Genomic DNA, 15876 nt, shown 5'->3' with positions numbered 1-15876 from the left:
TTCTCTAGTTACAGAGAGTGGTGGCTACTCTCTAGTTGCAGTGCGTGGCTTCTCATTGATGGTGGATTCTGTCATTGCAGAGCATGGGCTCTTGGGCATCCAGGCTTCATAGCGGCAGCACGTAGGCTCAGTAATCGTGGCTCCTGGGCTCTAGAGCACAGGCTTAATAGTTGTAGTGCACTGGCTTAATTGCTCTGCAGTGTGCGGGATCTTCCTAGGTCAGGGATCAAACCTGTGTCTCCTGCATTGGCAAGCGGATTCTGTATCATTGAGCCACCAGGGAAGCCCGCATCGAGTCATTTTAACCTTTGTTTTTATACCATGGAAAATTAGAAACCAGTGAAATTGAGTATTTGGGGCTCTCCATGAGCCATCTGTATACCAAGAGAGTGTGACAGCGAGTGTGCACCAGAACGTGGTGATCAGGCTGCCTGGTCTTGTGTCTTGACACTGCTTCTCACTAACAGGAGGACTCTGGGCAAGCTACGTAACTATAACTCAGTTTCCTCATCTGTAAAATGAGCACAATCAAGCCTCACAAGCTAGTCATGAAGGTTAATAAAATAATGTCTTGTAAAAACACTTAATGCAGTGCCTGGAACAAGTGAAGAGCTGAACTGGTGCTAAGTACTAAATATAATGCCAAATATTTCATATGAAGCTATGACATATGCATCCATAAGCCAGGAATACTTATTCACTGAATTGTCAACTACTTATTCATCATGTACTGTGAACACAGGACTGCATTAAAACCTAGGATTTGAATGATCATTGAAGCTTAATCGAGTAGGATTTAGTTATGTAACTAAAGAGGAAAAATGCTCTATACTGTCCAGTATCATAGCCTCTGGATACATGTGGCTATGGAACACCTGAAAGGTGACTAGTCTGAAGTAAGATGCACTATGATTGTAAAAGCCAGATTTTAGAAAATTTATGTAAAAAAAGGAAAATGTAATTTCATTAATTTATATTAAATTATATATCGAACTGATGATATTTTTGGATATATTGTTGAATGAAATGTATTATTATAACTAATTCCACTTATTTCTTTATACCTTTAAAAGTATGTGGAATCTAAAAAAAAAAATGATGTAAGTAAACTGACAAAACAGAAAGAGATTCACAGATTTAGAGTACGACTTATGATTGGTGGGGGGGAGGGTAGGGGGAAGGGATAATTAGGGAGTTTGGGACAAACATGTACACACTGGTATATTTAAAATGGATAACCAACAAGAACCTATAGTACAGCACATGGAACTCTGCTCAATGTCATGTGGAAGCCTGGATGGGGCGGGAGTTTATGAGAGAATGGATCCATGTATGTATATGACTGAGTCCCTTCACTGTTCACCTGAAACTATCACAGCATTGTTAACAGGTTATACCTCAGTACAAAGTAAAAAGTTTTTAAAATGTGTGACTATTAGAAAACTTAAAATTACATATACGACTCTTTCTATCTCTAGTAGACAACACTATTTTGGATGGTATAGCCCATCATTGAAAAGAAAACAGTGGGGTGGGCAGTATCTCAGAGAACTTCTAGTCTAGTAAAAGGAAATGGCATTGATACACAGGAGAAAAAAACCTACAATAGCTTGTATGACCTGGTTCCTAACACCTGGGGGCTTTGAGGTCCACTGCATCTTTTACCTGTTCAGTGGCTGTCAGGGAGGGGAATCGCGACAATATCTGTCATCACCCAAAAGCCTAAGTAGCGGAGGGATTTTCTTAACCAGTTTTTAGAACTTGACAGCACTTGTCTTGTCTTGTGAAATCAGATATCAAAATAGCAAAATAAAAATATAAGAGCCTGCTGCTGATCCTGCAATCTTTAGAGCCTTTCTGCACAGAGAACATTTTTTATTTTTTTTTTTGCATGGATTTGTGTAGTACTTTTGCCAATAGAGTTGAGACATATTTTGGAGTACTTTGTTGAAAAAATATAAGATGTGAAATAAGCCTGAATGTAGAGAACTTAAAACCAGAAGGAAAAAAAAAGGCACATTTTAAAGCTTTCAGCCTTGTCAAGAAATAGCTATTTTGTCTTTCCGATAGACGGCTTTTGAGCCTGCCAAGAAAAGGAAACGAAATTTCAACTAATCTATCAGAATTTTATTTTCCTTTTCCTATATGCCAGCTTTGAAGAGGCTGTTCTGTCTTCTGGTTCAAGATCATGCTTTCATTGTGTTTCCTGTACCATACAGGTACCCTTTCCACTCAGAGGCAGTAAACAGAACATCTTGAACCTTCAGTTTTGGAAGTAAAGAAAGGGAAGGGTGGAAGGAAGGATAGAAGGAAGGACAGAATCTTTATGGAGCATCTTCTGTTTGATTGGGGAGGAGTGTGATGGGCTAGAAACCCCTGGAACATAATTTAAGGTGTGGAACAAGCAACTTCCTTGTCATCCAAGGATAAAAGTGACAATATGGCACATTTTACACCCTGTGTTTATTTGTTCAGTCGCCAAGTACTGTCTGACTTGGTGACCCCTTGGACTGCAGCCCACCAGGCCTCTCTGTCCCTCACCATCTCCCGGTTCATATCCATTGAATCAGTGATGCCATCTAACCATCTCATCCTCTGTCATCCCCTTCTCCTCCTACCCTCAGTCTTTCTCAGCATCAGGGTCTTTTCCAATGAGTCCGCTGTTCCCATGAGGTGGCCAAAGTATTGGAGCTTCAGCTTCAGCATCAGTCCTTCCAATGGGTATTTAGGGTTCATTTCCTTTAGGATTGACTGGTTTGATCTTCTTGCTGTCCAAGGGACTCTAAAGAGTCTTCTCCAACACCACAGTTTCAAAGCATCAATTTTTTGGCACTCAGTCTTCTTTATGGTCCAGCTCTCACATCTATATGTGACTACTGGATATCAATCCCTATATCTCCCTAGTCTAGACTGATACCATTTAATATTTATCCGGAGGTTTTTTTTTTTTGTTTTTTTTGTTTTGTTTTTTTTTTGTTTTTTTATTTTTTTATTTTTTTTAATAAATTTATTTATTTTAGTTGGGGGCTAATTACTTTACAATATTGTAATAGTTTTTGCCATACATTGACATGAATCAGCCATGGGTTTACATGTGTTCCCCTTTCCGGACCCCCCACCCACCTCCCTCCCCATCCCATCCCTCCGGACCATCCCACTGCCCCGGCCCTGAGCCCTTGTCACATGCATCGAACATGGAATGGTGCTCTGTTTCACATATGACAATACACATGTCTCAATGCCATTCTCCCAGAACGTCCCACCCTCACCTTCTCCCTCAGAGTCCATACAATTGTTCCATGCGTCTGTGTCTCTTATTCTGTCTCGCATATAGGGTTATCGTTACCATCTTTCAAATTCCATATATATGCATTAGTATACTGTATTGTTGTTTTTCTTTCTGGCTTACTTCACTCTGTATAATGGGCTCCAGTTTCATCCATCTCAGTAGAACCGATTCAAATGTATTTTTTTTAATGGCTGAGTAATATTCCATTGTGTATATGTACCACAGCTTCCTTATCCATTCGTCTGCTGATGGACATCTAGGTTGCTTCCATGTCCTGGCTATTATAAACAGTGCTGCGATGAACATTGGGGTACACGCGTCTCTTTCAATTCTGGTCTCCTCGGTGTATATGCCCAGCAGTGGGATTGCTGGGTCATATGGCAGTTCTATTCCCAGTTTTTTAAGGAATCTCCACACTGTTCTCCATAGTGGCTGTACTAGTTTGCATTCCCACCAACAGTGTAAGAGGGTTCCCTTTTCTCCACACCCTCTCCAGCATTTATTGCTTGTAGACTTTTGGATAGCAGCCATTCTGACTGGTGTGAAATGATACCTCATTGAGGTTTTGATTTGCATTTCTCTAATAATGAGTGATGTTGAGCATCTTTTCATGTGTTTGTTAGCCATCTGTATGTCTTCTTTGGAGAAATGTCTGTTTAGTTCTTTGGCCCATTTTTTGATTGGGTCATTTATTTTTCGGGAATTCAGCTGCAGAAGTTGCTTGTATATTTTTGAGATTAATTGTTTGTCTGTTGCTTCATTTGCTATTATTTTCTCCCATTCTGAAGGCTGTCTTTTCACCTTGTTTATAGTTTCCTTTGTTGTGCAAAAGCTTTTAATTTTAATTAGGTCCCATTTGTTTATTTTTGCTTTTATTTCCAATATTCTGGGAGGTGGGTCATGGAGGATCCTGCTGTGATTTATGTCGGAGAGTGTTTTGCCTATGTTTTCCTCTAGGAGTTTTATTGTTTCTGGTCTTACGTTTAGATCTTTAATCCATTTTGAGTTTATTTTTGTGTACGGTGTTAGGAAGTGTTCTAGTTTCATTCTTTTACAAGTGGTTGACCAGTTTTCCCAGCACCACTTGTTAAAGAGATTGTCTTTTCTCCATTGTATATTCTTGCCTCCTTTGTCGAAGATAAGGTGTCCATATGTGCGTGGGTTTATCTCTGGGCTTTCTATTTTGTTCCATTGATCTATATTTCTATCTTTGTGCCAATACCATACTGTCTTGATGACTGTGGCTTTGTAGTAGAGCCTGAAGTCAGGCAGGTTGATTCCTCCAGTTCCATTCTTCTTCCTCAAGATTGCTTTGGCTATTCGAGGTTGATCAATGAATATAGTAAAGTTGCAGGATATAAAATTAACACACAGAAATCCCTTGCATTCCTATACTCCAATAATGAGAAAACAGAAAGAGAAATTAAGGAAACAATACCATTCACCATTGCATCAAAAAGAATAAAATACTTAGGAATATATCTACCTAAAGAAACAAAAGACTTATATATAGAAAACTATAAAACACTGATGAAAGAAATCAAAGAGGACACAAGCAGATGGAGAAATATACCGTGTTCATGGATTGGAAGAATTAATATAGTGAAAATGAGTATTCTACCCAAAGCAATCTACAGATTCAATGCAATCCCTATCAAGCTACCAATAGTATTTTTCACAGAACTAGAACAAATCATCTCACAATTTGTCCGGAGGTTTTTTTCTGTCCACCTGCTTGTATAACTCACATCTTCCATGGGGAGGAAGATCCCTTCCTCTGCAGTGTGGAACATGGCCAATTACTCTGCTAAGGTGTGTTGGTCTGCCTTTTGATGAGAATACAGTGTGCATTTTTGAGGCTTACTCATCTTTTCCTTCTGAATTTGTATCACTTTTGATCACTGCTAGGTTTTACTCTTCTGGAAAATACCCTTTAATGCCATGAATCCCTAATGGAAAAATATAAAGACACTCAGTTCAGTTCAGTTCAGTCGCTCAGTCATGTCCGACTCTTTGCGACCCCGTGAATTGCAGCACGCCAGGCCTCCCTGCCCATCACCAACTCCCGGAGTCCACCCAAGCCCATGTCCATCGAGTTAGTGATACCATCCAACCATCTCATCCTCTGTCGTCCCCTTCTCCTCCTGCCCCCAATCCTTCCCAGCATTAGGGTCTTTTCCAATGAGTCAACTCTTCACATGAAGTGACCAAAGTATTGGAGTTTCAGCTTCAACATCAGTCCTTCCAATGAACACCCAGGACTGATCTCCTTTAGGATGGACTGGTTGCATCTCCTTGCAGTCCAAGAGACTCTCAAGAGTCTTCTCCAGCACCACAGTTCAAAAGCATTAGTTCTTCGGTGCTCAACTTTCTTCACCGTCCAACTCTCACATCCATACGTGACTACTGGAAAAACCATAGCCTTGACTAGATGGGCCTTTGTTGGCAAAGTAATGTCTCTGCTTTTTAATATGCTATCTAGGTTGATCATAACCTTCCTTCCAAGGAGTAAGCGTCTTTTAATTTCATGGCTGCAATCACCATCAGCAGTGATTTTGGAGCCCCCAAAAATAAAGACTGACACTGTTTCCACCGTTTCCCCATCTATTTCCCATGAAGTTATGGGACCAGATGCCATGATCTTAGTTTTCTGAATGTTGAGCTTTAAGCCAACTTTTTCACTCTCCTCTTTCACTTTCATCAAGAGGCTCTTTAGATCTTCTTCACTTTCTGCCATAAGGGTGGTAACATCTGCATATCTGAGGTTATTGATATTTCTCCCGGCAATCTTGATTCTAGCTTGTGTTTCTTCCATCCCAGCGTTTCTCATGATGTACTCTGCATATAAGTTAAATAAGCAGGGTGACAATATACAGCCTTGACGGACTCCTTTTCCTATTTGGAACCAGTCTGTTGTTCCATGTCCAGTTCTAACTGTTGCTTCCTGACCTGCATACAGGTTTCTCAAGAGACAGGTCAGATGGTCTGGTATTCCCATCTCTTTCAGAATTTTCCACAGTTTATTGTGATCCACACAGTCAAGGGTTTTGGCATAGTCAATAAAGCAGAAATAAATGACACTAGACACTTATATGGAACTGATTTTTGAAGATGAGTGGACTTCTGTGGGAGCAAAGGAAACTACATCTGATGGAAAAACTTCTCTTTGCTCTGAGCAGAGGCCTATCGAGAAAACATGTTAAGTAGACCAGCCATAGTCAGAGAAAACAATAACCCTGCAAAAATATGCAGAAAAGAAGTTTAAATACAAACTTTTCCCTCATGTTCCAAGCATTTTGCAATTGGCTGAATTGGGACTACTCAAAGGAATTAACCTTTATAGGTTCAGTAGTTTATATTGGTTGAATGTCTGGGGAAAGAATGGCCCTTCATTCATTGCAATGTGTGTGCCGTGAATAAATAATGATAACATATTGATCAGCCATCTAAATTTGTGTGTAAAATGTCATGTTCTTTGAAAGTGGATTTTGCACTGTACATGAACCAAATGTTTCCATATCCTGAAAATAATAATTCATACCAGAACTTTAATTATCCATGTATACTGTAACCATGCCAACCATATTAGATCCTAGTTTTTTAAAACCCCACACCCCCTTCTCTTCAGATGAATACTGTCTGGAATTGAACATGACCATTCACTCTAAGATGTGTTGGTCTGCCTTTTGATGAGAATACAGTGCACGTTTTTGAGGCTTACTCATCTTTTCCTTCTGAATTTGTGTCACTTTTGATCACTGCTAGGTTTTTCTCTTCTGGAAAATACTCTTTAATGCCATGAACTGCTAATGTGAAAGTGTAAAGACACTAGACACTTCCTATAGGGTACTGATTTTTGAAGACAAGTGGACTTCTGGATGAGCAAAGGAAACTATACCTGATGGAAAAATTTCTCTTTGCTCTAAGCAGAACAAATATCTCTTTGCTTTGTTCTGGTTTTTTTGTTTGGTTTTATTTTGTTTTGCTGTGAATTTGTGAATTATACTGCTTGATAATATTAGCTGGTTATTTACCCGATTTCTGTCCTGCACCATTTAGTCACAGTTCAGCCAGTCTTGATGGTACAAGTTGAAGCCTTTTCAACAAAAGAGAAAGAAACAAAGGATGAAAAATTTATTCATCTTGCAATGTAATATGGTGATGCCACACACCAAACCCCAAACGTAATGATATCACTGCTCCTACAGCATTAGAACAAGCTTTGCCATATTGGAGCTGTCATATTAGAAACTGCACACATTTGTCTATTGAACATAAATGTAGCCTTTGAGTAGAATCATACTCACAGTACTCTGGATATAAAGTAGATAGCAATTGTCATCTATTAAATGCCATTTAAATATGTGTCAAGCATTTGTTTGGGTCTCTAGCTGTGTTGGCTCACAATTCAATCAAGATTTGTTGAGAATTTTCTACATGCCAGGTACCCTCTCCCTAAACTGTCTATTTACATGATCCTATCAGGTCTTGCTTTACAAAGAAAGAAACTGATATCTTGAGGAGTTAAATGGCTTGACCAGAAGAAGTGAAAGTCAAGACTCAAATCCAGGTCAGCTGACCCCAAGCTCCGGAATAGTCTTGTTGGTGCCCCTATTAGGCAATCCGAAGGGACTGAGACAGGAATACCCCAGCTTGCAGGAGAAAAGCAGATGGTGGGACTTCCCTGGTGGTCAGGTGGCTAAGACTCTGTGCTCCCAATGCAGGGGGTGAGGGTTCAATCCCTGGTCAGGGAACTAAGATCCCAGAAGCCACAACTAAGCCCATGTGCCACAACAACTGAGTTTGTCCTGCAGTGAATACCAGTGCAGCCAAAATAAATAATTTTTAAAATAATAATAAATAAATAAAAACACATTAAAAAAGAAAAGCTGATGGTGCCAGGATTTCCTACAGACTCATCTTATTAGAAATTAGAAAAATTATATTTGTGGTCTCTCTGAAATATAATTGAGTCACAGCATCATGTTGAGATTCATGGAGCCTAATCAGTACCACACTTGTACTGATTGAGTCTAGTGTGCAATGATGCAGAATCCTAGAGCCCATCTCCTACACAAGAACCACATCTCATGGAGGCAGGGATTCATCCCTAACACTTGGCATTTCATATACTGAATACATGGGACTTCCCCAGGGGCTCAGTGGTAAAGAATCCACCTGTAATACAGGAGACCTGGGTTTGATCCCTGGGTTGGGAAGATCCCCTGGAGGAGCACATGGCATCCCACTCCAGTATTCTTCCCTGGAGAATCCCATGGACCGAGGAGCCTGGCAGGCTACAGTCCACAGGGTTGCGTAGAGTCTGACATGACTGAGCAACTGAGCATGCACGCACATCCTGAGTATATATTCCAGATCTTTGCCCCGTGCCACTTTACAGAAGCCTTCTCATAGACTGTATGTCCTGTGGTTGAAATACGTCCCACTTGAAGGGGCTTCAAGCTGCTCCTGGACTCTTCATAGCAGCAACTGCAAGGCGGCAGTAGTGCATTTTCTGCTATCACATGCATGGTTTTATATATATATGTCTCACAACATTGGTTCTATCTTAGCGAAGCCTAGTAACAAAGCTGCCGTCTTCCTCTACTGCTGAAGGCATCCCCAGGGAAAGTATTATATATAGTTCACTTTGATTCACTTGGCTTGGCTCTTAGTGATATCAAAACTTCTGAGCTCCTATTTTAGGGTAATTTATGGGTGGCCTGCTCAGCTGGAGCTTCAGATGGGACTCAGGACTGCTCTACATTCTGGCAGCTAAACTGCCTGGTGATCTCTAAATGGAAGCAGATTATATTCTGATGCTTCCATTTGCCAGCTTTAAGCACTCATGAATTGAACCACACCTACTTGAAGATAATCAGTTTTCTGCCATTATCAATTTTAGATACTGATCCATCAACGATCATCATCTTGATTAGTAGATGACAGAGAGCATCGATGGGTCTTTCCAGCTTGTCATTGGTATTCAATACATATCCTGACTCACAGACTACAAATTGGTACATTAGGCCACCAGCCACTGGAATGCCAATTATTGTTATCTTTTTCTCTTCTTTAGCTTTTTCATTAAAGTTAACAGCAGAATTTTTCACCATCATTTTCAAATAGATAAAAGATCTACCAGGTTGAGTCAGGGAGTGTTTTTGAGGTGTGAATCAGTTTTCTAGATATATATTTTTCTAGGTATATATAAATTTAGCATAATCTGATACAGCTATATCAGAAATATTTGTATATTCAAATAGCACTGTACATTCAAATATATATGTTTAATTTATTATAAAGGCTTACCTGGTAACTCAGCTGGTAAAGACTCCACCTGCAATGCAGGAGACCCAACTTTGATCCCTGAGTCAGAAAGATATAATATTATATATATACATAATAATATACACATAGATAATAAATATACATGTACACAATATATACATTATAATATATATACATTAATATTGCTATTTGAATGTGTTTTCATTTTTGGTTGATATTTAGTGCTTAATGTTTTATAATTCATATATTGCAAGAAATCTAGTTAAGAGATATATATTTTTTCCTCAAGTCCTTATTTCTTCTGGGGAAATACAATGATAATCCCTCAGAACTGCATTCTTTCAAGAAACTGAAAATCAGATGCCATGATCTTAGTTTTCTGAATGTTGAGTTTTAAGCCAACTTTTTCACTTTCCTCTTTCACTTTCATCAAGAGGCTCTTTAGTTCTTCTTCGCTTTCTGCCATAAGGGTGGTGTCATCTGCGTACCTGAGGTTATTGATATTTCTCCCAGCAATCTTGGTTCCAGCCTGGACTTCATCCAACGCAGCATTTCACATGATATATTCTGCATAAAAGTTAAATAAGCAGGGTGACAATATACAACCTTGACATACTCCTTTCCCTATTTGGAACCAGTCTGTTCCAAAGTATAAATAGAGATTATACTTCCCCAAAATTAGGTCAAAAAGCAATTTTTGACTTCTCCAGTTAATGCTGTTGTCTTCTTTTATCTGTTAGTCCTTCTCCAGTGAACTCCATCTAACCAGGTGATTCAGATTTAGGCAAGATTCCCACCCTTTGGCACATCCAGTAAAGGTGACAAGAAGTGACGTCTAAATTTTAGTTAGTCACCCTTTATTTTTCACACTTGAGAGTAGCTGTAATAAAACCAGTCATTAATAAATTTAAACTTTTGCCTTTAAAAAAAGTAATTTTGTATTCAGTCTTAAAAGGAAGAAATTTTGACACATGCTACAACGTAGATGGACCCTGAGGACACTATGCTAAATGGGAAATAAGCCACACAACAGAAGGATAAATATCATCTGATTCCATTCCACTCAGATGGGGTACCTTGAGCAGGCAAATTCATAAAAACAAAAAGTGGAATGATGGTTACTTTTGGGGAGGAAAAAATTGCCTTCTACTCTTCTATGTTCTTCTGGCCAGTCTAAGAATTGAATTGCTATGAGAGAGATTAACAGAAGAAAATCAAATAGAAGTTTAATATCATGTATACCTGGGAGAAACCCAGAAAACTGAGTAACTCCCCAGAATGAATGAAGCCCTAACCTTAAATACCATCTTCAACTAAAGACAAAGGAGCATGTTGGGTGTAAGGGCTTGGGACTTCACAGGGGAGGAAGAGAGTTGAGATAGAAAAGCAAATTTTTGGTAAACAAACGTTTGCTGGACCAAGCAGAAACAGTGGAACAGAAAGAGGACTCTGATCTCTAGATTCTATGGTGGGGGTGACGTGTTTCCCACTACACCTAGCACATATTCTTTGTAGATATCTCTGTGATAGCCCTATTCTGGAAACAGGCTTTTCATCTAAATTCTTTTAGGCAGTTAAGGGGGAAGAAGTGGAAGTGAAAGTGAAAGTATTATTCGCTCAGTTGCATCCAACTCTTTGAGCCTCATGGACTGCGGCTCATCTGTCCATGGAATTCTCCAGGTAAGAATACTGGACTGGGTAGCTGTTCCCTTCTCCAGGGCATCTTCCTAACCCAGGGATTGAACCTGGGTCTCCTGCATTGCAGGCAGGTTCTTTACCATCTGAGCCACCAAAGAAGCCTGGGAGATAATAAGAAAAACTCTGAGTCTTCTTTTTCTTAAAAATATTCAACCTAAATGAATCCTCCTTACAAAGAGACATATTTTGGGGTTGCAAATTTTGCTCCCTTAAATTACCAAGGGCTGGTAGAAGAAGGAAATGGGACTTAGGGTTGAATGGGAATGGAGTTGCAGATTGGAGCAATGACAGCATTCTAGAGATGGGTAGGTGGTGATGGTTGTACCAGAGTGTGAATGTACTTAATGCCACTGAATCGTATACTTAAAAAATGGTGAAAGTGATAAATTTTATGTGATGTATATTTCACCACACTTTTTTTAAAAGTCATTCTGACATGATTTCCTTATAACTTGAGAGTTGTGGTTCTCCAAGTTCTGACAAAATTACAGACAGAGGGGGAGAATTTAAGGAGGGGGGACCAAAGAAAGAAAGAAGAAAAAAAAGTTAGTCACATGGTCATGTCCAACTCTTTGCAATCCCATGGACTGTAGCCTGCCCAGCTCCTCTGTCCATGGGATTCTACAGGCAAGAGTACTGGAGTGGATTGCCATTCCCTTCTCCAGGGCATCTTCCTGACCCAGGGATTAAACCTGGATCTCCTGCATTGCGAGCAGATTCTTTACTAACAGAGCCAGTAGGGAAGCCCAAGCACCCATTTAATAGTGTATGGTTTGGGGGATATACCTTTTCTAACTTTTTGAAATTAGTCCAAGAGTTGGGAAAATGGCATCTTCTTCCATTTACCACAGCTCTCAACGATTCCTAATAGAGAGTCTTCGATTCTGAGAAAGATCATAGAGACACAAAATAATAATACATTTTTATAAGAAAGCATTTGAAATCTTCTAAGAAAAGATATAATGATTCCATTTTCTTGGCTGAAGTTCCAAAACAAAAGGAGGTTGAGTAACCTTAAGATCATTCAGTAAATACAAGGAAGAACTAAAAATGGATCCCAGAATTCCCCGAACTGCCCTGCATCTCTGTAAACACACTCGCCTCGTGCTTCTTTGCAGCAAGGGGGTTGGCAGGATACATGAGGGACTGGCAGCATGAAGAGAATCTCCCATGTCTTAAAATAAAAACCTATGGTGGCAAAGCAAACTCTGTTACAAACGCCAACTCTGCCTCCCAGCCCAGCACTGTCTACTGATGGAGAAGACCATGAGGAAACTGCCTTCCTTTCACTGGTCGTGTTGCCATTTCTGGATGAATTCCTCCCATTTGGATTCTTAACTGTTTGGGTCATTGGTAATTCTACTTTCCCTCTTTTTAAAAAATTGCCCTCATCGAGTTTGTTATGACTTTTTCAGTGCCAAGAAAATTAAGAGACATTTAAAAATAAACTCAATATCAACAAACACACTAGTCTTCACTTTGCTTTAAAAAAGCACACACATTCTTTACAGTTCTTTAGATCCTTACCCAAAGATATCTTCAATGACATTTCAATGAAATTATATATTTCAATGAAAAAATAAGGACTTGGTGCTGTCAGACAAAGCTGGACATGAGTTACAATGATGAAAATAGATTTTATTCACTAACTGCTGGCTCCATTCAGAACTGGGAAATGCACAGAGATAACTGGGCATTTTAAAGAGAGAATGAAGGGAAAAGCTCCAGGAGAGTCAGAGTTAGGATTCTGTCCTCCCAGGGACTTTTTTGATGGCCCAGTGGCTAAGACTCTGCACTCCCAATGCAGGGGACCCAAGTTCAATCCTTGGTCAGGGAACTAGATTCCACATGCTGCAGCTAAGATCCGGTGCAGCCAAATAATTTTTTTTTTTTTTTTAAAAAAAGAAAAGATTCTATTCTCCTACTTCTCCCAAACTTCCTAAGGATTACATTTCAAAGGAATCCAGGTCATGGGGAGAAAGATACTTTTGAGTTGTAGAAGGTACATCTGCATCTCAAAGAAACAGAGGAAAGATTCACAATTTTAAGTCCTTTTAAATAAGTACTCTGAAATGCAAATCAAAACCACAATGAGGTACCATTTCACGCCAGTCAGAATGGCCGCTATACAAAAATCTACAAGCAATAAATGCTGGAGAGGGTGTGGAGAAAAGGGAACCCTTTTACACTGTTGGTGGGAATGCAAACTAGTACAGCCACTATGGAGAACAGTGTGGAGATTCCTTAAAAAACTGGGACTAGAACTGCCATATGACCCAGCTATCCCACTGCTGGGCATACACACCGAGGAAACCAGAATTGAAAGAGACACGTGTACCCCAATGTTCATCGCAGCACTGTTTATAATAGCCAGGACATGGAAGCAACCTAGATGTCCATCAGCAGACGAATGGATAAGGAAGCTGTGGTACATATACACAATGGAATATTACTCAGCCATTAAAAAGAATACATTTGAATCAGTTCTATTGAGATGGATGAAACTGGAGCCCATTATACAGAGTGAAGTAAGCCAGAAAGAAAAACACCAATACTGTATACTAATGCATACATATGGAATTTGAAAGATGGTAACAATAACCCTATATGAGAGACAGAATAAGAGACACAGATGCATAGAACAGTCTTAAGGACTCTGAGGGAGAAGGTGAGGGTGGGACGTTCTGGGACAATAGCATTGAAACATGTATATTATCATATGTGAAACAGAACACCGTTCCAGGTTTGACGCATGAGACCAATGCTCAGGGCTGGTGCAATGGGATGACCCAGAGGGATGGGATGGGGAGGGAGGTGGGAGGGGGGTTCAGGATGGGGAACACATGTAAACCCATGGCTGATTCATTTCAATGTGTGGCAAAAACCACTACAATATTGTAAAGTAATTAGCCCCCAACTAAAATAAATAAATTTATTTTAAAAAAAAGAAATAAACTTCTAAACAACAACAACAAAAATAAATAAATAAATAAATAAGTACTCTGAGAACAGGAGATCAGGGGCTTAGTCTCAGGTTGTTGCTAGAAGAAACAGTAAATCCTTTTGATAGCCTTAAGCTTTTCAAAGCAGGGAGTCACAAGGGGTCTGAGTCATCCAGGGATGCCACCTTGGGCTGGGAGAAGCCCTACTCAAGCTTGGTCAAGTGTTTTAGTGCAGGAGTTTGAATGGCGTGTCTGTGCGTAAAGGTTTCTGTAGTTCACAGTACTTTCTGCCCAAGGGTTTTTGTAGTTCTCAGTTCTCACAATGCTAGGTCTCTGTATCAAAGATGTTATGTCTCCATAGAAAAGAATACGGTATCTGATTCGGAGAGAGCAACAGAAAGATTGATTTTAAGCCCTGCTTTAGTTCTTCAGTGTCACATAAGCTATGAGAATCAATAGTGAGATTTGACCTGTCCTTTGATAAATGCCTTGCTGACAGTTGCTTGTTTTCAGAAGATATCAGCGGTTTACTTTAGGATTAAAGTAAAAAGATTTAGCTTTTAAACTGCACAATAATGCTTTTGCATCAGATGCATTAGAAATTTCAATAGATTCCTGCTGCACTGTGCGTGTTTTATATATATATATATTTTTTTTTCAGATAATAAAGATTATAGTTGGAGTAAAATGTTAATGAATGGGTGTTCCTTAATATATTCAGTTTCCAACTACTTTTAGTTCACAAGCCAGAATTCTCCTCGTTAAGTAGGACATAAGATTTTTTTAGTCTATCTTGAGAAATCTATGTGGAATAATGCATATCAGAAAAGGAACTAGAAATTGCTGATTCAGAAGTGACACCTGTCTAAAGAGCTTTTATAAGCAGATAGAAGACTGCATTATTTATCAGACCAAGTAGTAATATCTAAGAACCAATAGAAAATATTACATAATAGGCATTCACTTTGTAAGAAATATGTTTGCTACTAATTTGATTTGACATCGTCTCTCCTATGAAACTTTACATTGTACACGGTATTTTAAATTTGGATTATTTTGTACTGCATACTTTTCTTGTCTTTACAGAAATGTGCGTAATACAAAACTATGTCTGTTGTGTTGTTCTGTGAAAGTTTTTTTTGGGGGGGTCTACTTTTAAAAGAACAGAGTTTCATCATATCTGATAGCCTAAGAATATGCTTTTTATTATTCCTCTGTATTTTGCAGAGTGGGATAAATTGTGCTTATTTCGTCATCTTCTCATTCACAGTTTCCAGTACTATATGTGCTGGATTTATGGGTATGGATTTCTATTTTTGAGTGATTTATCACTGACAGTCTGTTGCTTGTCTCATTCTAAACATTTCTGCAAAAGATATGGGAACACCATCTCTGTTCACTTACAGAATTTGCTATCTTTCTCTTTGCAGAAGGGAAACTGGAAGATGAGACATGGGCCATTTAAAAGTGGTATTTCCCGTTAATCATTAATAAGAGTAGACTTCAGTATACTCAAAATATATGGGAATAGGTTTATATAGAGATGTGGAGTCAAACAAGACATACAGCAGCATGCTGGGAAAAATCTTCCCAGGCCTCTGCCATGGACTGGATCACATTAGAATCTCAGCAGACCACTCAGCACAGTGATCTTTT

The 15876-nt window shown here is 39.2% G+C and overlaps 1 protein-coding gene and 1 long non-coding RNA gene across 5 annotated transcripts in view; both read left to right on the top strand.

Moving 5' to 3' along the window:
• The window catches only part of LOC145510460 (uncharacterized), a 40589-nt gene extending 27848 nt beyond the window's left edge, over positions 1 to 12741 (top strand). The window contains exons 3-4 of the long non-coding RNA XR_014057035.1: positions 7775 to 7859; positions 12130 to 12741. This is a non-coding gene — a long non-coding RNA (uncharacterized LOC145510460). The remainder of the gene's footprint in view (positions 1 to 7774; positions 7860 to 12129) is intronic.
• KCNB2 (potassium voltage-gated channel subfamily B member 2) overlaps positions 1 to 15876 on the top strand; it is a 435594-nt gene that overhangs the window by 112323 nt on the left and 307395 nt on the right. The gene's annotated exons all lie outside the window — the stretch shown is intronic.

This window comes from Giraffa tippelskirchi, chromosome 6, assembly GCF_054371585.1.
Source record: "Giraffa tippelskirchi isolate mGirTip1 chromosome 6, T2T-mGirTip1v1.2.pri, whole genome shotgun sequence".
NCBI lineage: Eukaryota > Metazoa > Chordata > Mammalia > Artiodactyla > Giraffidae > Giraffa > Giraffa tippelskirchi.
The sequence above is the reverse complement of the archived record's forward strand: the minus strand, read 5'-3'. Positions and strand labels throughout refer to the sequence as shown.